Raw genomic sequence first — 23850 nt, 5'->3', positions numbered from 1 at the left:
GGGCTGCCGCCAGAAGGTGCCCCTAGTTTAGGATTTGGGGTGGGTCTTCCTGCTTCTGTAATCTGATCTAGGAAATCCCTCCCAGAAGTGAGTGCCCAGCAGCTTGGGTTTAACTGATTCCAGATCCAGTCAAACTGAGGGTTAAGATTAGCATCACAACTGTTTGGGTCAGCGTCCAGAGGAGCAAAAGTGTAAGAGTGAAGTAGAGTCAGAGGAGGAAAAGAAAAAGAGGGGAGAAAGATTTACTCCAGGGAACTGGTGTAAAGGGCTGGCAAGTTTGGAAGCAGTTTGCCTGGCAACCGGGTAGGCTGAAGACCAAAGAAGAGTTGATATTGTCAGCCAATTCTTTCCCTCCTCATGAGCTTCAGGTTACTAGACGAGGCCCACACAGGCTATGGAAACTGAACTATTTTCCAAAGTCTCCTGAGGTTAAAGACAGGTATTTGACCAAAACCTTGGTGCAAAGTCTAGACAAGATGATGAAAAATTAGCCATCACCAAATGATAAACTGGGCGGTGGTGGCGCACACCTGTAATCCCAGTACTCGGGAGGCAGAGCCAGGCAGATCTCTGTGAGTTCAAAGCCAGCCTGGTCTACAGAGCTAGTCCGGGACAGGTTCCAAAGCTACACAGAGAAACCCTGTCTCAAAAAACAAACAAAAACCAAAACCAAAAAACAAAAAAAAACCCAAAAACAAATGATACATTTTTGGAGATGATAAAGTAGATGGAAGCATCATAACTGATGTAATCTGATTGTGTGTGTGTGTGTGTGTGTGTGTGTGTGTGTGTGTGTGTGTGTGTGTATTTATAGCCAACATAATTCTTAAATCATACAAACCTTTTTCTGGTCCCTATATTTTTATGAAGAATTCCATGTGTGTATAATGTGTTTTGATCAAATTCATCCCCCATTTCCTCCCCTTTAGCTGCTCCCCTATTCTCCTTTCCCAACTTCTGTTTGTAAATCTGGCAGATCCACTCAGTGCTGCCTGTATGTATGTGGGTGTAAGACCGTCTACTGGAGCACTACTTCTCAGGAATAGCATCTCTGAAGATGCCTAAACCAACTAGCCTTTCCCGGCAGCTGTCCATTGCCAAGAGCTCTTCAGCTAAACGTAGGACTTTGTGAACTCCTCTCCAAGCCAGGCTAGGATTCTAACTGGCTTGGACATCTGTAGGCCTATGTATGCAGTCACAGACATTGTGAGTTCACGTGTTCAACAGCCCTGTCATGTCCAGAGAACACCAATTCACTGCAGTTGTTGTGGGAGCCCACAGAGGTTTTTCTAGTGAGACCTGAGCTTGCTTTACCAGCAGGGCTGCTTAAGAGGATGATTGGACCATGGGCCTGGGTACCATGTTTTTGGAAGGGTCTACACTTGGCTGTATCTAGCAAGGCAGGAGTCTTTTGCCTCACCCCATGGTCTTGTTATAAAAAGCCCCTTTGAATAAAGTTCTGGGCTGTTGGATATTGACCCGAGTCCACTTGAAGCTATCCTGTGTTTCTGTCTTTCTTCTTGTCAACTAGGTCTATCAATCTATCTAATATTTCTTAACCCTCTCTCCTCCTCATAGGAACTCTTTAAAAGGTGGGGGCAGATCCCCACACATTGTACACTACCTCCAACTCTTATAATCATTCTGCCCAACATCTGAAGTGATCTATGAGCCTTGGAGAGAGGAGTACAATACAGATGTTTTATTTGTAGCTGAACACGACCCAGTCTCTTGTTTTCTGCACATTGAACCGTTGTGGGTCTCTGCATTAATCACCATCTGCTGCCAAAAATAAGCCCCCCTGATGAAGGCTGTGATGCTTACTAATCTATGGGTATGACTAGGGTTTGGGGGGCAGTTTAATATTATATCTGTTTTAACATAACCCTATGAAAAATTTTTTATCAAAATTATTTGGCTTCCTATTGAAATAATTTGACAATTCTAAAAACCATTGCATTCCTTATAAAGGAAGCATACATATGTTCTCATGTGGTTTGTTTACAATAGTCAAATTCTGCATATTATGAAATTGTGACTTACGTCATAGAAGTACAAAAATGGGATATATACTTCGATAGCATCAGAGTTCTGGTTTCATTCCTGTTGATGTGATAAATCACTCTAACCCAAAACAACTTGGGATGGATGGTTTATTTACATTGCTGTTACAGATCACAGTTCATCTCTGAAGGAAGGCAAGGCAAGAACTCAAGGAGGCATGAAATCATGATGGGAAAAACGTGCAGAGATGACCAGACACACTAGTGGAAACCCATGAACTGTGGACTAACAGCTATGGAGCCTCCATAGGACTAGACTAGGCCCTCTGGATACAGGAGACAGTTGTTTAGCTTGAACTGTTTGGGAGGAGGGCCCAGGCAGGGCGATCGGGATCCATCCCTGGTGTATGGGTGGGCTTCTTGGAGCCCAGTGCCTAGGGTGTGACACCTTGCACAGCCTTGGTGCAGCTTGGACCTACCTCAGCTGAGTATGCCAGGCTCTGCTGAATCCCCATGGGAGACCTTGATTTGGGGATGGAGGATGGGTTGGGGGGAAGGTTAGGGGGAGGGAAGAGGGAAGAGGGGGAAATCTGTGCTTGGTATGTAAAATGAATAGAAAATTTCTTAATTAAAAAAAAAAAGAAGGAAGCCAGGCGGCAGTGGTGCACGCCTTTAATCCTAGCACTCGGGAGGCAGAGGCAGGCAGATCTCTGTGAGTTCGAGGCCAGCCTGGTCTCCAAAGTGAGTACCAGGAAAGGCGCAAAGCTACACAAAGAAACCCTGTCTTGAAAAACCCAAAAAAAAAAAAAAAGTTTAAAAAAAAAGAACTCAAGTAGGAACTGCTGTAGAATAATCCTTCTGCATACTGTGGATATGTATTACTCTCATTGGTTAATAAAAAGCTGACAGACCAATAGCCAAGCAGGAAGTATAGACAGGACAGCTAGAAATAGAGGACTCTGGGAAGAAGAAGGTGGAGTTAGAGGATGCCAGCCAGCTGCTGAGGAAGCAGGATATGTAGAAAATGAGGTAATAAGCCATGAGCATTTGGCAAAGCATAGATAGAAATGTGGGTTAATTTAAATGTAAGAGTTATCTAGTAATAAGCTTGAGCTATCAGCCAAGCATTTATAAGTAATAAGTCTCTGTGTTGGCTACTTGGATCAGGTGGTTGAGACAGAAAAATTCTGCCTACAAGGAACTGAAGCAGTAATCACGGAGTGCTGCTCATTGGCAGCTTGCTCTCTTTCTCTCTCTCTCTCTCTCTCTGGTTCACCTCATGCTCAGATAGCTTTTTTATACAGTCTAGGCCCACTTGCCTAGGGATGGTGCTGCCCACAGGGGGCTGGGCCATCCCACATCAATCACCAATCAAGACACTCCCTTTCAGATACAGCCACAGGCCAATCTAATCAAAGCAATTCTTCAGTTGAGGCTCTCTCTTCTTGGGTGACTCTAGGTTACCTCACATTGACCATAAAAACAACTAACCAGCACAATCAATGAAAACATTTCTTACCAGAGCATGTGGGGAAACAACCTAAATGTTGAATCTCTCAGATGGTCTTGATTAAGAAATGATCTGCCTGATTCAGTGTGTTTTTAAGTTTGGATGAAAAATGATCCTCCTATCCAATGGCGGGGGATGGTGCAGTTTATAAAAGACAGATGTCAGATTAAACCTGTCAGGCAAGAGATGCCTTGTGGTACAACCAAAGGCTTCCTCCCTTGCTGGAGTTACACTACCCAGCATCCCTAGCACCCTCCTCACCTGCTCTTCGACCTTGAATGATGACTTCAAGTCTTCTAAGCTCTGCTTTCCTCTTCTGCAAAATGGAGATGCTAACCCCCACTTCTCAGGGCCGGTGAGGAATTCAGTGACTCACACAGTTCCTGATCTGGAATGAGTATTTGATAAATGCTTGCTATCATTGACTTTATTTTGTTTTCATAAGCTATTAGTTACTTGGACATACAGACAAATGAGGGAAGAAAATAGCTTTCAGTTCACAAACCATACTGAGAGAACAGATAAAACCACAGTCACAGTGCTGCTGGTCACTGAGATGAGTCACAAAGATGTACCTGTGAGCAACTGACAGTGTCTTCTCAGGCCCTTTCTCAGCACTTTGGGATGTGACAATATGTCAGCAATGGTACCTTAGTTAGGAGCAGAAATAGTCACATTCTACTCATTATCCTTTCCCCAAACAAAACTCAAGATATTTAGATGCAAGATCTCAACAAATGGAAAACTAATGATTCTATTGAGGAATACTCAATAAACACATGTAGAATTATATTTCATTCAGGTCTTCCCCAGCCATCTACTCAGAGGGTACTGGAAATCTCACCAGGAAGGGAGAAGCAGGAAATGGTGGAGAGGAAGAGTATTCTGTGGAAAAAGTACTTCCTCAAGTGATTAGATTCCAAATATGCATTGTGTACATATTTGGAACTATCATAGCAAAACACTAATTAATATATGCTAATAGCTTGTTTTAAGAAAGAGCCTTTTCCTCTTATTGTGGCTTAGCTGGCCAGGACTAGCATGTGATTCTCCTCTCCTGATACAACATCTGCTAAGGAAGTCACAAACACACCCTGAGAGCTCACCAGTGACAGACAGCAGGAGCTCCACCCATGGCCAGGAGGGTCACAGGGTTCCCATGGCTGGGAGGAGGGAGGATATCAGAATGGTCCACAAGTTGAGAAAGCAGAATCTCCAAGAAAACCACCACTGAATCCAGCAGGCACCAAAGAATTCACAGGGGCCTCTCTAGGCAGAAGTGGGGGCTTTGGGGCCAAGGCTGGAATGCCAGAGTTGTTGCTATCAGAGGCAACACTCACACTGGATTCCCACTAGTTTTACTCAAAGCCCTTGATCCCTACCTCAGGGGCCCTTGTAGACCAAGAAGACAATGACCAGCAATAACCTGAGGAGGCGGGAGTCACACACACAAGTGTTTGGGAGAACTTCTCTGGGATATTTGCTCTCCTGGCATAAGGACCAAGTTGGGATTGACACTCAAGAGTCCGAGGATTACTCAATTTGAAAGAGGAGCTTGTAGAAGTCATTTGCAAAATAGAAGCTGACAGCTGGGGTCTGAACTATAAGTAGGAAGCTAGTAGAGATGATGTGAGCCCTGTTCTCAGGACCCATTTCCAGAGAAGACGCATAATTTTTCTGTATTCTATGTCCTTCCAACTACCAGGACCTACTGACATCACAAGTATGTGACTGGGTGTGCAGTTAGGACTTGGGACCGTTTTCTTTTTAGATTTTATGTCTGTGATTGTTTTGCCTGCCTGTTTGTGCTTGCACCACGTTGTACCCTCAGAGGCCAGAAGATGACATAGAATTCCCTGGAACTGGAGCTACAGATGATTGATAGCCATCACATGGGGGCTGGGAAACAGAACCAGGTTCTCTGCAAGAACAAGCGCTCTTGACAGACGAGCCACTTACAATGAGACACGCCAAAAATCCTGTCAGCTCACTGGCTTTTATCATGAAAGTGTCTGCACACCGTCGACTCCAGCCATAAAGAGGACTTTTTGATTCTACCATAGTGTTTGGACCACATGACAGGCATCGATTTTCCAGTGTTTAGAAAACGCTCAAGTGGGCTGACAGGGATGCAAGGGTGAGAAGGAGCAAGGTGGACCCCAGGACCTGAATGGCACTCAAAGATAGATAGAAAATACAGGTTGGAGAAAAATGAGAGGCAGAAAGAAAGACCTAGAGCTGTCAAAGTGATTGACAGAAGACGATGTTGTATATGAAATGTCTCCCAAAGCTCATGTAGTAAAGGACTGGTCCCCAGAGGAGTGATGTTCGTTCACAGAGCCTTGACCTCATCAAGGGAGGAGCCCATTTGTGGATTCACAAATTAATGGGTTTGGGAAAGGGGCTTTGTGAAAATACATTCTCTCTCTCTCTCTCACAGTGGCTCACAACCATATATAACAACAGTCCCTACAGGACTGATGTTTTCTTCTGTCTCCTCAGGCACTGCGTGGACAGGATGTATAGACATATACTCATATACATTTAAACACTCATATACATTAAAAAATTTTTTTTTAATTCTCTTTCTGTGTTCCCTCTTGTGGGTCCCCTCCTCCCCAACAGTCCATTAGCCACAGGGCCACAGGGGCAAAGAGGGCAAAAGCAGCATGTGAATAAGACAGAGATAGCCCTCCAGGATATGATTTCAGTGAATCAGCTCAGCTTTATTCCAGAGTGTAAAAGATATATGGGACTGGGGACGGTAGCTAAGAAATTTGCACTAAACAGCACATTCCCATCATAAAGCTCCTAGTACAAGTCTTAGCTGTCATCTGTGGAAGCATGGTCCTAGTGTAATGCTCCCAGCACAATGTCTAATTACCATGGGCAGCAGGGGGAAGCTTCTTCAGGGAACTACTTTCGGGGTCACACTATCAATAAGTCAGGCGTCCAGGCTTAGGGACCTCCTGGCTCCAAATCGGTTCAGAGAAATCTGCCAGGCCATGGTAGACTGCAACCTCTGATTAGCAGGGTCTCCCAGCATCCTCTCTCCTTCAAGGCCATTATGAGGCCAGTGGCTCTTCATCACCTGCTCTCCACCATGATATTCTGTCTCTCCACAGGCCCCAAAACAATGGAGCCAGCAACCCATGGGCTGAAACCACAAAGAGATGTAAGTCTTTCTTCCTTTACGTCTCTTTGATCAGATATTTCACTGCCATGGAAAGCTGACTAACAGAAAAGGCAAAAGAATGCACATAATGAAGAGCGTCCTGGGACACCACCTGGAAGAAAACTTCTGCTTCCCACCAGCATCTAATGGATCACTTAGAAAGGAGGTAGAACAGTGAGGGGGTCACCCACTGATGCTGGCCAGGAGAGTCAGAAGGCCATCTTAGGAACCAGAGCCTCTCCCATTGACCCTGACAACACATTCAGACATTGGAAAGAACTCAAAGCGCTGTTGGACCTTCCGCATGTTTGGCCCCCTATGTCCCCAGTCACTGAAGGAAGAATCCATATGATACAGCTGCCTACTAATGTCGCATCTCATCTGTAGCCAGAGAAGGGATTCTCTGAAGCAAGTCAGAATTGAAGCTTCGTCCTGCCCCATGTTCCTGTCCTTTAGCCCATGGGCGTGTGACATCCATTCCCTCTAACAACCTTTGAAACAGTAATGTATTGCCTTCCTGTGTGAGTCAAATTAATTTGCTGCAAAATTAATTTACTAAATGGAAATAACTCACAAAGCATAAAGAGAGGAGATCCCATAAATTGCAATTCATAAAACCAGGCTACAAAAGGCACAGCTAATGGGATGGCTCAACGTTGGAAGCTAAGAAACACTATGGGGCCCTCTGGGATCCAATTCCTGAGTACTTAAGGCAGAGGGATGAGTAGAGAGAAGAGTCAGTTATATTTCTTATATTTCTTCTTAAGGTGGAATTTCTCTGTGTTTTTTATGAGTCCCATATTAAGAACCTGACTCATAAAACCAAAAACAGAAACAGATTCATGAGGTATACTTAATAACTTCATGCCAACATTATTTCATACAAGTATTTGTAGTAGGATATGATGCCAAATATCATGAGAGAGAGAGAAAGAAAGAGAGAGAGAGAGAGAAAGAGAGAGAGAGAGAGAGAGAGAGAGAGAGAGAGAGAGCGCTTCTATACTCCTGGCCATTAAGCTGGCTTTGAAATACAAAGCAGTGGACCCTGCTACCAAGAGCAACAGGGAAAAAAAAGTCAAACAAGTGTGAGCAGAGGTCTATGGAAATTCACACAAATTAGTTTCATTTCCCAGTCACATTCCCTGGGCAACCCTGTGCCCCATGCTCTTTCCTTCTAACTACTTCCAAGGGTTTTTCTTGAAGAAACCTTCTGGTTTGTTTCGAACTCTTGGCCCCATATACAGTGTGTCTGGGATATTTATTCCCTTGCATCGGGTGTCTCTACCCCAAGTGTAATCAAATGTCATGGTTAGGATTATGGTACCTGCTATGGAAAAGTCCTTTAGCGTACATGGCTCTCCTTGTTGGTAGACATTGTTCTTCCTTGCAATGATCAAGGACTCCTTCCTTCCAGCATCCAGTTATCAAGTAGGGTAGTAGAATGGAGGAGGTACACCTGCCTCTTAGCTGCTATGATGGTTAATACTCACTGCAACTTGAAGGATCCAGACTCATGGGGGGTGGGGCACGCACGGGGCTGGGGGGAGAGGAGAGCCATTGGTCACATCTGTGAGGGGCTTTCTAGATCCAGTTAATGGAGGTACAAAGACTTACCCTAAATGTAAATAACACAGATTCAAGGGCTGGAGTCTCAGACTAAGGGAAAAGGGGACCGTGAGATGAGCAGCTGTATTCATTTCTCTCTGCTTCTTGGCTGTGGACACAACGTGATCATCTGCCTCCAGCCCTCACCACCGTGGCTCCCCTGTCTTGATGGACTGTGTTTCCCCGAACTGTGAGCCAAAAGAACCATTCCTTCCTTCCTTAAGTTACTATTATCTCGACACAGTAACAAGAAACTGAATTCAACTTCCAGTTGAATTTAGCTTGCTAATTCCTAGCAATCCTTTGCCGATAGACCCAACAGGGCTCTCTGAGCATCTCCCAAGAAAGGTTTTGCAAATCTCTCTTCTCACTGCTCACTGGCACTCAAATTCTTGCTGATTTCTTAAAAAGCCTTGGATCACAGCCAGGACCATGCATATGCAGACCACAGTTGGGCCAGTTGACATTCAACTTCACTGGATCCTTCCTGCCTGCCTGCCTTTCCCTCTTATTCTGCATTCACAAAGTATATTCCCTTTCCGAAGAAACACAGTGTGAGAAATCAATGCGAGTGAAGAATTCCTGTTTGGAAGTTAAGCAATAGCTTGCTTATTTTTATTAATGATTCCAAAATGAACCCAGAGCTAGGAGTGAGTTGTATTGAATTAGGGGGGAGAGGGGAGTCAGCAATGACAAGATCCCTGTCTCTCTCTCTCTCTCTCTCTCTCTCTCTCTCTCTCTCTCTCTCTCTCTCTCTCGTTTCCTCTTCTCTAGACCTGTCATAATAAAATAATTTGGTGCTTTTTTCCATATGGTTCCAAAAATCCTGTAAGCTAGGGTTCTGGGGTTCCCTTTCCTCTTCTGCTGTCCTGCATCTGTTGCCACTGACACTGTGAGGCACTTGTCCTGTCCTGATCGGCTTGGTATTCTCAACGTCTTCACGTAGCCACTCTGACACATGTTCTCCGGGGATTTTCACAGCTTTCCATAGAAGAGACAGGGCAGCATATGCAAACTCATGGAAGGTTTGTAAGTAGAAAAATGTTGCATGCTGCTTCCTAGCCCAGAAAGTGCTCTTGCTCTAGAGCAAGACCAGGTTGAAGGCCATGGTGACAGATGACGTAGTCACTGAAGTAGGAAGGAAGGGGCAGAGTGAAGACCTACTGGGAGGCAGGTTCCCTGAGGTCTGATGGTAATGAAATGTGGACCTCAAGGCACGTGGAAGTGTTCAGAATGACTTGATAGGAAGAAAACAGGAAGAGAAACAATGTACCCCATGAACCTTAGGGGTTTGCTGTTGTTGTTGTTCTCATTTTTTTGTTTTTGTTTTTTGTTTTGTTTTGTTTTTGTTTAGGCTGCTTGTTTGTTTACTTGGTGTTTTGGTTATTTTTTCAAGCAAATTGGTACACAGATTCTCCTCTCAGACACCAGAACGGGAAGATGTGAAATCTCCTTCCTCATCCTTCTTGCCTCCTTTGCCTCTGTGTCAGCATCCAAGCTAAAGGAATGTCTCAGGGCCAATTTAAAAGTACCAGAAAGTTTGTTACAATTGCCCTGTCTGCCCTTGGTGAGGGGAGACATTCCAGGCAGGTTTTCTTGCAAAGCCAGCCATCCCCTTAAATTGTGAAGAAGTCATTGCAGGAGAAACAGCAGTCCACATGAGCTGCATCATGGTGCTTTTTTTCCAAATAGTTCTAAATATCACAAAATTATTTACTTTGGCTCGGCAGTCCCCCTTCAAGGAGTTTGTCTTGCAGATATATTTAGCTCATATGCACTGATGTTATTGGGCTATTAATTAAAATAATAGAAGACCAAATATGATATGCATCAACTAAGGAGTGTTAAATAAGCTTTACTTGCCTCCATGTCATTGATAACTCCGGGGAGTCATGAAGGTGCCCTGGCCTAGCTGCCTTGAGAGGCAAGCATCATAGGTTTTTTAGGTTCAAGTCCATGGTTCCTGGGGCACAACATACCCTCCAGTTTCTGAGAGACTGACATACTCCCTCGGGCAGTGGAGCGTTCCGGCCTCTTTGTGTTTCTCTGTATGCCCCCTTAGTAGTCAAGGGACCACGGAAGCGTGAAAGGACAGTTGGTCTTAGACATTAACCTTCTGCACCCTGTAAAGTCATTATATCCTGGCATCTAAAACTGTACTGATGCTGGCAATTGCCATTATAATCTGCTTCTGAAAAAGATACAAAAAGTCTGATTGCTTTCAAAAAAATTGCCGCAGCCTCAGTTTTGCTGTGGACCCTCCAACTAGCCTGATTTCATTCCTCACACTGTATCAGGTGACCCTGGCCCAGTAAGTAAGCTCAGGCACTTACAGATAATCCACTCACAGACTTATTGGCTACTTGGGAAATAGCTGTTCATAGCTTTGGAATATTTTTTCATTTACTTACCTATCTGTATACAATTGGTGTTTGGAGTTATTTATATAGTAAGGGCACATATATATTTAATATGACCTTTTCTCTCACTTTTTTATTTTTTTTTAAAGTTTCAATTATAATTTTTGAGAATTTCATATGTGAGTGCTATATCTACACAATTCTCATCCTTCCCTCTCCCTCCTCCACTTCCTTCTCTATCCCAACCACCATCCCTCTTGAATTCATGACCTCTCTTCTATAATTACACACACACACACACACACACACACACACACACCCTGCTGAGTTCAGTTTGTGTTGCCCACATGTACATGTGTTTATGGGTGACCATTTAGGATTAAACAACCCACCAGGGTCTCATTTCTAGAGAAAACTGAGTCTCCCTCTCAGCAGCCATTGATGACTGTAGTGTTGCATCTATGAAGGAAACTTGTGAACCCTCATCCACGCGGGCATGTCAACTGCTGTGGTCATCTGCAAGCAGCCATACTGTTGAGACTTTGTGGGAACAGCACCCCTGTCATCTCCAAGAGACACTGTTTCCCTAAAGTCCTGGTTCTGGCCTCTCTCTCTCTCTCTCTTGGTATTCTCTCAACATGAAATGTTGAGACTGTGCCATCAATGTCCCATTTGGGGTGGCACCCCACGGTCACTTGTTCTCTGCATTCTGGCCAGTTGCAGATCTCTGTAATAGCCTCCATCTACTGAAAAAAGATGCTTCTTTGATGAATGACAAGTGTATGGTTCCCAGAAGGGCCTGAACATGGAAGGGCAGCCTGGTACTTCTTTTTCCAACCCTTTTGGATCAGATTTCAAATCTATAACTGCTTTAAAGGAAACAAAGAAGCACTGATTTTGCTGAGTTGTCTATGAAAGAAGATAATAATTATAATGCTCCTTAGCGTAATAACAGTCACTGCAATATTTTCTTGGCTTAATTTTGTAGTAGATATGTAACACAAATCTTAAAAGGTCTTACAATAAAAAAAAAAAAAAAACCAAAAACCCAATAGAGCCAGATATTGGGGAGAAAGTTGAAAGACAAGAGAAACAGAACAAGCCAGCCACGTTCTTACCTCTACAAAATCCTCGGTCTCAAGAGAGAGACTTCCTGTCTACTCACACCTTATATACCTTTCTGTGCCCTGCCATCTTCCTGCCTTCCTAGTGCTGGGATTAAAGGCCTGTGCCACCACTGCCTGATCTCTATGTTTAATATGGTGGCTGGCTTTGTCCTCAGATCCCCAGGCAAGCTTTACTTGTTAGAGCACAAATCAAATATCACCACCTAGATATCCACTACACACAGGTATGCCACAGACCCACAAATACACATCTGGCTCATACCTCACTCGGTCTTTCAGCAACTTACAACTTCAGCTCTCCTCTGTAATTATCTTTCACAAATAAACTAAGGAATGGTTAATCACCCTAATTATGCCTGTTAACTTAGTGCACGCTTATTGTCCCCTGCCAAGAGTGACAACAGAGAACTGGGCCCAGAACCCATTTGGCTTGGACATGGAACCCTGACGGCGGCCGCCTTTACCTCAGTGGTAGAGTTTTCCTCATATTTCAAGCCACATGTTGAACTCTGTGTAGAAAAGTAAATAAAAGTAAAACAGAACAATCCCCGAAGTAAACAGTACAAAGACTGATAATAAAAGTCCTTCCACCAGAGACAAAATTGGACTGTTCTGGAGGAAGGAATCTGTGGGCAGGAGAAGCTGTTTCCTTTTGTATCTCTTGCTGCAGGTTGACAAGTGGAATAAAAGGACTTGGCGATCTGCTGCTTTCAGAGTCTTTAATTGGAACCGAATCTTTGATGTACTGGGAGCTTCAGGTGACGTTCTTGCACAACAGGAAGTGTCCTGGCCAGGCAGAGCCCTCCTGGTTCCCTAAGCATGCTGTTGATTTTTCCCTCCTAGATCTGAAACAATGCTGGGTCAGAACACTTGGATCTATTAGAAATGAAGGGAGAGAGGCTGGAGAGATGGCTCAGAGGTTAAGAGCACACTGGGCACTCTTCCAGAGGACCTGGGTTCAATTCCCAGTTCCCATGTGGTGGCTCACAACCTTCTGTAACTCCAGTTCCAGAGAGATCCAGCACCCTCTTCTAGTTTCATCCTCAGGCAATGCATATGGTACATTGACATTTGTGTGGGCAAAACACCCATACACATAAAAATAAATACATCTTTTTTTGTTTTAAATTAAGAAGTGGAGGATGAGTGGAAGTCTGAGATTTGGGTTGTTGTTCATGCTTCGTGTTATAGTTTGTGTCCTAAATATCCCCAAAGCACTATCATTGAAAGAAATGGTTCTGATCTCAAAGGAGTCAAATAGTTTATTCTGGAGCAAATATGAGTGACCACAGCCTGGGAACATACATTAAGTTTCCTCAAATATAATGTTCCCACATGGAAGCAGTTTGGTGGCATTTTATAGTCACAGAACAAAGAAAGTCGTAAATCAAGGCAATTTTAAAAATATATTAGTGGGAAGATCAGAGGGGCAGTCACAAGAAGATGGAGACATCTCTCCTATGGGCCTCAGATGCTGTCTGCTAACATTCTCAGCTTTGGGGTTGGAGGAAGCTGGGGATCTGCTAACTTAATAGATTCCAAAAGGTTTTTATCTATTAGTCATAGGATGTTAGTTCTGACATAGAGGTGGGTAAGGAATGGCTGTTCAGGGAGCTAAAGCCAGCCAGGGGCAGGAGTTAGGCTCTGGATCGGTAACATCTCAACCTCTGCACATCACTGAAGTTCTAATCAGTCCATCTGTCTCTGACTCAGCTTCTTTCTAGGAATTCTCATCCACACAACCATGTATTAAGGCCTTGGTGCCCAGCTTACTGCTCTTTGGAAAGGATGTAAGCTATATAATAGGCAAGAGCCAGGGAGAGGCTGACAGGGGCGTATTCTTGAGGATGACACTGGACCCCTAGTCTCTTCCTTCTTTTTCTCTCTTAGCATCTCAACCACAGGGTGAAGAGGCTTCCTCCACACAATTCCTGCCACAACATGCTACCTCACCATCAAATCCAAAAGCAACAAGACCAACTGGCCATGGACTGAACCTCCAAAACTATAAACCTTTCTTCTTTTTAAGTTGATTATCTCCAGCATTTTGCTACAGTAATAGGAAGCTGAAGAACATGCTTAGGCATTAGGAAGCCAGATGGGCTTTGATAGAAAAGTCTACATAGTTAACTAGACATGATATAACACAAGTCTATAATCCCCAAAACTAATGAGACTGGAGCAGGGGGATAGTCAATTCAAGGTCAGCCTGTACTACATAGAGGGTTTGAGGGCAGTCTGAGCTAGAACATCAAGATTCCAACCACTTGAGAATTCCAGAAAATGCTCCTGATTATTCTGCTGTCGTCTTCCAGTTAGAATCATTCAAGAGCCTGTTCTTTGTTATCAGCAGCATTTCACTTTCCGTGGAATCTCCTAGTCCTGACCTAGGATCTTTCACCAGGCAAAGTTTTGCAAAAGGTGTGGTCAGCATAGCTCGGGCTGCAGACACTGCTGGCAAAGGGAGTCAGTTGGGTTTTTAATGCTTTGCAGAGCACATGCAAGGATTTGCTAACACGCCACAGTTGGTCAATTGAAAACATTTCCAAACACCCCTGGCTGCTGGGATAAATGCTAAATATAGGAGGAATAAGTTCCACATGTACAAAAACTCAAAATAGCTTTGAACAAGAGACCAAGCCATGTCTTGGCTAGATCCTGTCTAGAAATCTCACCAAACAAGAAAAACAATCCCCCAGTGGATCTTGGCCCAGCTTTAGGATTCAGACACCTTGGTCAATTGCTATGATACATATGTTCATTGAGAGATGTTTTAGATTTGTTCTGTCTACTTAGGAATGGGTCAATGGCTTGTTCATCATTCAGAATGCTCCATGAACATTCTCCCATGATAAGATGTTAGGCAGCTATGAAGGAGTCTGGTGATGAGGCTCATGAGAAAGGATTTACGTTATTTCTGGTAGTATACACTTGTAATCCCAGTGCTTGGAAGATGGGGACAGAAGGTTGGGAATTCAAGGTCATCTTCAGTGGCACAGTGGCAAGTTCAAAGCCAGTGTGAGCTATATAGGAATCTGTCTTAAAAAAGCAAAAGAGGATGGAGCCAGTTTCCCAAGTCAAATAACTAAAGAAAGGGCCCTAAAATTCAGGAAGTCCTTTTGGAGTGGGAAGTGTGCCATTGCAGCCAGGAGAAGAACCAGAACCAGGCAGTTGGACCAGACTGAAGGCAAGATGGCTTCAGTGGTAAGAGTGGTGATGAGTTGGCGGACGGGGCACTGACTACTGTGCTGCCCAAAGCCTCAAGGCTGCAGCAGCAGAATTCTGAGTCAAACACAAGAGTGTGATCTGGAACCACTTTCTAAGTAGTCATGCCTCGATAGATAGCCTTGGCAAGGGTGAGGACATTTGACCAAAGTTATTAGCACTTAGAATTCTGGTACCAAGTGACCCACTGGCAGGACTGTTTTCTATGGCTGTCAGATGTGTGGTATCCAATTCCAGGGCATGCTGTTCATATTATAATTCAGAAGACTCTCACCCCCATTCAAAACTACATGCTAGACCAACTGCCAACTGTAACTGTTACCTTACTATTTCAATTCTTCAGCTTTCACAGGTGATCAACCTTGGGACCTGGGAAAAGGCAAATGACTTTTCCTAAAGCTACATAGAGAAGTCAGATCCTGTGGGCAGGCTCCACTCACTGCTAATAAATCCACAGGCCATGTGCATAGGAACTTGAGGAGATAGGAACTAAGATAAAAGCTAGCTTTAAAGACATGCAGTGTGCTCCAGAAGGGCCGAGGGGTTGGTGCAGATGAGGCTCCTCCACTGCCTTGCATTCCCCAAAGAAAAGGAAAGGGAAATATTTTTGAAGCCAGTGACATTCTAGAGGTAATTTATGAGTGCCGGGGAGACCCAGCAATGCTCGTGTTAGGGAAATGGAATTGGTAAACATCTGGATTTGTGTCTCACAATGGAGCCATAAACCTGACTCTGTGATGCCCGGCAAGCTGGGCTGTGGACTGGAAGCCTGGCTGCTTATAAGTCTGTGAGGGAGGAGTCAGCTGTGGGCAGTGAGCATGGCTGTTTGTGACTGTGCCAGCGGGGCTCAGCTGTGGGCAGAGAGAACGGCTGTGTGCTCTGTCCCACCAATGAGCATGAAGGCTGCAGAAAGATTTCTCAGCTGCAGAAAGATTTCTCAGCTGCCTCAGAGTCACTGTGGAGGTTGTTTTCTGTTCCCTTTGGGGGTGGAATAGCCAAGGCAGGGACGTGAGGCCTGGCTTCTGCCTGTAAGCTCTGCAGGCTGGGCTGTCTCTACTGTTATTCTGAGAAAGTCACTGACTCGGAGCCCTCAGAGGCATACAAAAAAGGTCTGATAGCTAGCCGCCTCCTCGAGTGGAGTCTCAGCTCCCAGGTGGCTGCGTGGCTGCTTTTCAGACACAAGGAAAGGACCACCGGTATGACGTGCAGCCTCAGCAGTAAGTAACAAAGCAGAAGCAAGGTCCGTCATCACAGTGCCGGGTCTGTCACCTGTCTTCATCTGCCAGGGTCTCATTTCCCCCTTCTATAAAATGGGGCTAAGTAGCCTTTTCCTACCTTGGCTTTGAATCCCAGGATCTCACAAGATGGATGGATGTTAGAGGACTACAGAATCTCAGCAAAAGTGTTCTCATTAGTCATTTCAATGACGTGGGTGCTAGGATAATATCAAGACCATAACCTTAGGTATGGTCAATAAATGGACCGCTCACATCCCTCCAAACAATTTGCAAACCAAAACCCAAGTGTGGCAGATGAGAGGCTCCGGGCTAAAGTATAAAGTTTTAGGCCAGTTAGAAATACAGGTTCAGCCTTTCTTTTCTGCAGACTAACTGCCGATTTCTTTTTTCTTTATTTAAATACTGAACGTTTGGCTTTGATAATTTCACATGTGTGTATAACACATTCTCATTATTCTCACACCTCACCCTCGCTTGTCTCTCTCACCTCTGTCGATCACGGCTCCTCCCTAAAAATCTCTTCCCCACATTCATGTGTTTTTGCTTTATTCTGTGGCCCGCTGAGTTTAATCAGGTCCATCTGTGTGACCATGGCTTTTGGAACTATCCACTGGAGCTTGATGGGCTCCCTGTAGATACATAACTAAAAACAATGATGACAATCTGCTAACAGCAAAGAGTTCATCAGGGAAGGGTAGGGCCGGGTGACCCTCATCCCCATCCATGACAAACTGTTGACAGATTCAGTCTTGGGCAGGCCCCGTGCAGACAGCCACAGTTGTGACATCATGATGCAATGGCTGCCACATTCAGATTCTGCGGCCCCTCTCCCAATCATCTGGTTCTTATGGCATCAATGTCCTGGTTGGGGGTAGGCTTTCAACCATCACTTCACAGAACCTTGAGTAGCCATGAGTCTATGCCTTCACCACTGTTCACCACAAAAATAGGCTATTTGATTAAAGCCAAGAGTGGCATTTGTCTGTGAGTATAAACATAGATATTTAGAAGATGGTTTGATGCCGTGTCGATTTAAATACACAACAGTAGTTAGCTCCCACTAGAGCCAATGACTTCCCCGCCCATGTTAATTCAAAGGGGTTTGCAGTACCAAGCCTGGGTTCCCTCCCGTGGAGCATGCCTCAAATCCAATCATATAGCAGTTGGTTACCCCTGAAATAGTCTTAGCCTTGGAGAAATGCAGATTAAAACTAATTTGAAATTCTATCTCATCCCAGTCAAAATGGCATCATCAAAAATACACGTGACAGAAACACTGCCGTGGATATGGGCAAAGAGAATCATTTACGCACTGCTGGCGGGGGCGGGAGCTAGTATGGCCAACCCATGTTTCTCCAAAAACAAAACAAAACAAAACAAAAAGCCCAAATCACAAATAGTCCTACCATCTAACCCAGCCACAGCACTCCCTCCCTAGGCAAGTACCCCAAGGACTCTATGTCCCCTCCAGAGATGCTTAGATGTTGTGTTTGTTGCTGGTCTGTTCACAACAGCTAGGATGTGAAATTAGCTTAGATGTCCACCAGCTGAAGAAAGGACACTGGAAATGTGGTACATACACACAATAACGGTTTATTCATCTGTAAAGAAAATGAAATTATAAAAAGTTCAGGCAAATGGACGAAACTGGAAAAACAATAAAACACCACCACCACACAATGTGAAGTAAGCCAGGGCCAGGAAGACAAAGATCACACATCCTCTCTCCTCTGTGGATCCTAACTGCAGTTTTAGCTGCCTGTGTTTGGCTTGGAGTAACCATGGAAGACAGGAAACTGGAAGGGAGTTTTGTGAGAGGTTTTATTCAAGGACTGAGGGTAGTAAGACACAGATAAAATTCCTGCAGAGAGAAAAAGTGCTGGGGATGGAGATTTAGCCAGGGGCGTGGGGGACAAAGGAGGCAATGGAGCAGGAAGACAGTTAGCCATAATGAAGAGAGTACGAGGCGCCATATGCAAGCCTGCTGGCTTGTAATGTAATTAAAAATATCATTTTAAGAACGAGTTAGAGAGATACCCTGCCTATTTAACATCCTCATACCAGGTTTGGCAGCGTTTCTCAACCTGTGGTGGGTCATGACTCCTTGTCAAACCTCTATCTCCGAAAATGTTTACGTGACTATTCATAGCAGTAGCAAAATGACAGTTAGGAAGTCACAATGAAAATAATTTTATGGTTGGGGGTCAACACAACATGAAGAACTGTATTAAAGTTTCGCAGCGTTAGGAAGGTTGAGAGCCACTGGGGTGTAGGATACGTCCATGTGAGGTGTTTGCCAAGGAGACCCCAGAGGCCCCCAGAACAACACGGGCTCTTGCTGTTCCTCTTGCTTGCCCATCAGAATCAGATAGTTAGACCCCCATGGCTGAGACACCACACACCTTGGTTGTAAGGTTTAGAGAATTCAAGCGGGATGCATCCTTCCTGATGACTAACTTCCATAGCGCGGAAGACACTGGGCAGCTGTTGGCGAGGAACGCATCAGTCTCGCCCAGCTGTGCAGCCCATGAGTGTCACCACTAACCTACCAGGCAAGATGTGTTGGCTCCAAATTTCTGTTTCAGTTTGTGCTAACTCGGGTTACATGGAGAGCAGTAATGAAGCACAAGCTGAGTGAGACATTGCTCTAACTCTGCCATTCAGTAAATAGGCTGGCCTCTTCATCTGCTGTTTCTCAGAATTATCTGCTCTGTAGGCCCGATGGAGGTGATGAGAATAGGGGAACAGAGGTGAAGGAGAAACCCAAAGCAAGCTAGGCCCCTCAGACTTTGAGTCTAGATGTTTCCTCGGAACATAATCATGGGTGTGTAGGAACACTGTCGTTAACAAACCAAAAGGACACGTGGAGCCCAGAGTCAACTAGCAGAGGAGCAAGTCATTGAGAAAGGACAGAAATGGATGAGCAGGCTTGAAAGGCCCCAGAGTTGAAGATAATAAGAAACCTCACTCTCTAGGACTGGGGAGATGGCTCAGTAGATAAAGCGCTAGCCTGACAAGCATGAGGACCGGAGTTCAGATCCTTGGACTCCACTTAAAAGCCAGTAGGCGAGCCAACCATCTGTAACTCTGGCACTTGTGGTATAGAGACAGGAACCCCAGGCCAAGCTGGTTGTCAGACTAGCCAAAACTGGCAAGCTCAGTGTGCCAATAAATAAAGGGAAGAATGATCAAGGAAGACACCCAGCATCAACTTCAGGCCATGCCCACACACATGTGTACAAACACACATATGAATATACACCACACACAGATACATGATAAAATAGTGGGGAGAGACATCATTTTTCTATGTGTTTTAAGAACCTGATTCTGTTTCCTTTTGAAACCCCTCAGTCTTCCCGTCCTGAGACCTTGACTTTTGACCCTTCTTTCCCTGATGGTCCAATCCCCCCCTTTCCCAATGACCCAATCACCCCTTTCCCAATGACCCAATACCTCCTTTTCCCAATGACCCAATACCTCCTTTTCCCAATGACCCAATTCCCCCTTTTCCCAATGACCCAATACCTCCTTTTCCCAATGATCCAATCACCCCTTTTCCCAATGACTCAATTCCCCCTTTTCCCAATGACCCATACCTCCTTTTCCCAATGACCCAATACCTCCTTTTCCCAGTGACCCAATACCCCCTTTTCCCAAGCCAGTTTCTCTTACTCTAAGCCAAGCAGTCTCTGGCAACCCTTACCCCACTGTGGCACTGTGTGTCTCTACCTCTTGGAGCCTTTGCTTCCTCATTTGTAAAATGGAGCTGCCAGCTCATGTACTGTTATGGTCCGAATATGAAAGGTCCCTCCAGGAGTCATGTTTGGAAGGCTTGGATTCCAGGGACTGACACTCTTTTGAGAAGATGTGTGAACTCTAGAAGGAGGGGCCTGGCTAGAGGAAGTTGGTCAATACGGTTGTGCCTTTAAAACAGATCAGAATTCAGTGTACTGCCTTCTATCGCCACTTCCTGTCCACAGTGGAGTGAAGAAATGTTTCCCTTGCATTCTCCTATCATCATGATACTGTACGCAAGCACACGAGGCCAGAAAAACTGTGGGCTGAGCCCTGTGTAACCATGAGCCGTATAGCCTGACCTTTCATAGTTCGCCGGGTGCTTTGGCCACAGCAATGGAGTGATGAACACCTGTGTTCCTACATTTCTTTCCTGGTATTGTGATTGCATGAAAGGCTGCTACAAAACAAAGTGGGATTAAGTCACCTTGAGTCCCTTTCTGTCATTGTCCCCCAACCCACCTGACCCCTGCCCAGACTTAGACCACAACCAGTCAATGCAAACAGCTTCACTAGCTATTGCCTTAGCAGAGACGACTGTCCTTTCCAGAAACCAGTATGCAGCCTGTGAAAGTAGACTTCAGGTTTTTAGGTAGAAATGTATCTGGCCAGCACTCTGTACTGTCCAATGTGAGGCAGGACACTACCTCACACCCACCCAAGCAACTCCTGGCTCCCTGCACTGTCACTGTGGCCCAGTAGGTGTTTATAACTCTAGCAGGCTTGTCAAAACAGGAAGCTGGCCCTTCAACACCACCCTGGCCTCAAAGTGTTTTCTTAATTCTCTCTTTCGGCTCCTTGATGTGAGCAGAATGTTCATGATCATTATGGTCTCAATTGTAGTTCCCATTGCACAGACATCCTCAGACAACCTATGCCTGCTTCTAATGCATGTGGCATTTCACAACTGCCGTTGTGTCTGCCACAGAGGAATGCTGTATGGGTGGCCCGGTGGTGTCTCTTTATAGCCACTGAGCCACAGGGAAGAAATAGAATATTCCGCAGCTGGAAGGAACTGGATCAGACCAAATCCAGACCAAAACAACAACAGACAACCTCCCCTAGGGTGGTAAGACAGCAGCGTAGATGACAAGAGACAACGTGTTAACAAAACCTGGATATGTTTAGAAAGAGCAGACACCTTCCTCTTGGGTACTATTGGAAATGCAACCCTGCTTATAGGCTCAGGAATAGATTGGATGAAATTTCACGGTCCCTCCCATTCCTAGGATGATGACAGGATCTCTATTTGAAGGTCCCTCTCTCTCCATTATACCAACTTCCTACCAATTCCACTCTCCTATAAATGGCTGACAAGGTCCACATTTTAAAATATTATGTTGTTATTTTTCTGTGCATGGGCATTTTGTTGGCAGGTATGTATCTCTTTGTATCAATTTTAAGCCTGATGCCCATGGAGGCCAGAAGAGGGTGATGGATCTCCCAGGACTTGGTCACAGAGAGTTGTGAGCTACCATGTGGGTGCTAGAAATTGAACCAGGGTCCTCTGGGACAGCAACCAGTGCTCTTAACTGTGGAGCCATCTCTCCAGCCCCAAGCTCCACATTTTAGGCCACTCCAACTTTACTCTTTCCCATCCAGCCCTCACTACTGATTTATTTAATCACTAATCCATATCACTTACAAGGGAACCCATAACATCAAGACTACATGCAATGAGCAGGAAGATGAACTGCTGTCTGCCACGTCACCGGGCATTCGCAGATCCACATTCCCCCCATCCAAGGCACCTGTGCCACCCAATCTCCCTGCAGTGTTTATGGATCCTAAAATCTGTCCTGATAGATGCCACAGAGAGGCTTCCCAAGCAGCACTCACTCTTCCTTGACCTCTCTCCACCCAAGGGCAGGAGGAAACTCCTGAATGGCATGACCATCTGGCCTATAGATAAACCACCCAGGTTTCCCGGTCCTATAAAGATGAATACCCACACTAATTGATCCTAGACCTACTAAACACACTCATTCTTGTAAGATATCTGAATTTTAAAGAGCTTTTTGTGAGAGGAGAGGACACAGGACAAAGTCATTTAGTAAACTTCACCCTCACTACCACCTTGAAAAGTCCGAGTTTCTTTGCACAAGAATTTGTGCATCCCTAGAAGACACATTTATTGAATATTTTTTACACCAAGGACTTGCAGCATCTATAAGTCTTTCATCTGTTCGCCTCCTTTTTGTTCCCATTGTCATTTCTCTTATCTGAGGAGAGGGAACCAAAGCACCTGGCACTCTGCTTGGAAACTCCCCGGCCTCCACTCCCCACCCTCTTTATCCATACACCATACATAGGCCAGAGTATCTTCCTAACCCATGCTCATCATTGGACAATGTGGCTAGCTTCTTGTGGGCAGCCCAGGGTTGGTAGTTCCATGTCAATAGCTTTGTGGATGAAACTTGTACCCTCTACTTCTCCAGCATCTTCTCTAACCTCTGCCTAACATGCACCCAAGAAGCTTTGCCCCAACTCCTAGCTCAGAATGTGCTTCCATAGCCAATATATTTTGCCTACCCTGAGCCATTTTTTTCAAACTTTCTCCCCATCCTTCTTTGTCCATTGGGTTTAGGCTTAAATGTCATCCGATCTTTCTGTCTTTCCTAAGAGTTCACTAGTCTTTAATCTCTCCTTAGATCACTTCATCTCAACCTCACTTGGAGCACAACCCACATTGTACTTTACATCTGGGATGTCTCTCACGCAGTCAACTACTATGACAAACAACTAAACAAGTGTCCATGACTCAATACCAAAGATCTCTTTCTGGCTCGTGGGTGAGCCATTGCTGGGGACTCTCCCCGCAAGTGGTGATCAAGGATGGAGACTGCCTCCACACCATAGCTCTGTTATGCCTAAAACTCCAGTGTCCACCACTCCATACCAACAGTGAAGTTGAGCGTTGAACAGACAGCACGGGGTTTTAAGGACCCAAGCCTGATCAGAACTCTAGCCCTCACTCTAAGACAAGTATGTCATTGTGTTTACCAACTGTTCCTTCTCACAGGACCCTCAATTTCCCGTAGAACTGATTCACAGCCAAGACAAGTTTTCAAAAGGAAAACAAAGCTTATCTGTTCCATATTCAATGGTATCTCTGTAGCCATTGTGCTGGAGAGTAGGACCAGTCTAAGGGAGTTCACTAAGGTCTGGAGTATCAGCAAGGACTTTCACATAAAGAACCAACTGGCGTGACCCAACTGGCCTGTGTCGACAGTTGCCATTTTTTCTGTCTTGATATTCAATTAATCATCATGATGGCAACCTAGGAAGTTAAATTAATAGAGAAATCAAAAAGGACCTGTCATACCATTAAATAAATGGAATGAGTCACACTGCCAGAATTTCTTGGGAAATTTAAAATTTATTTCTCTCAGCTCTGCAGTACACGGTTGAAGGGAAATGTTCTCTGGGACACCTAGTGATGATTACAATGCACACGGGCCCGGGGTGTAGCTCCATGGTAGAGGGCCAGGGAAGCAAATAGAAGGTCCCAGGTTTGCTCCCTAGTACACACACACACACACACACACACACACACACACAGAGAGAGAGAGAGAGAGAGAGAGAGAGAGAGAGAGAGAGAGAGAGAGAACTAGTTGAAGATATCACATCCCCTGAAACTAGAGTTACAGGCAGCCATAAGCTTCCATGCTGGTGCTGGAAACTGAATCCAGGTCCTCTGGAAGAGTAGCCAGTGCTCTTAACTGCTGAGCCATCTTTCCAGCCCCCCCCCACCCACCCACCCACACACACACATAATACAGTTCCTAACTGTAAGTAAAAGCATTAAG

This window comes from Onychomys torridus, chromosome 17, assembly GCF_903995425.1.
Source record: "Onychomys torridus chromosome 17, mOncTor1.1, whole genome shotgun sequence".
NCBI classification, from domain to species: domain Eukaryota; kingdom Metazoa; phylum Chordata; class Mammalia; order Rodentia; family Cricetidae; genus Onychomys; species Onychomys torridus.
This window is presented reverse-complemented; position numbering follows the sequence as displayed.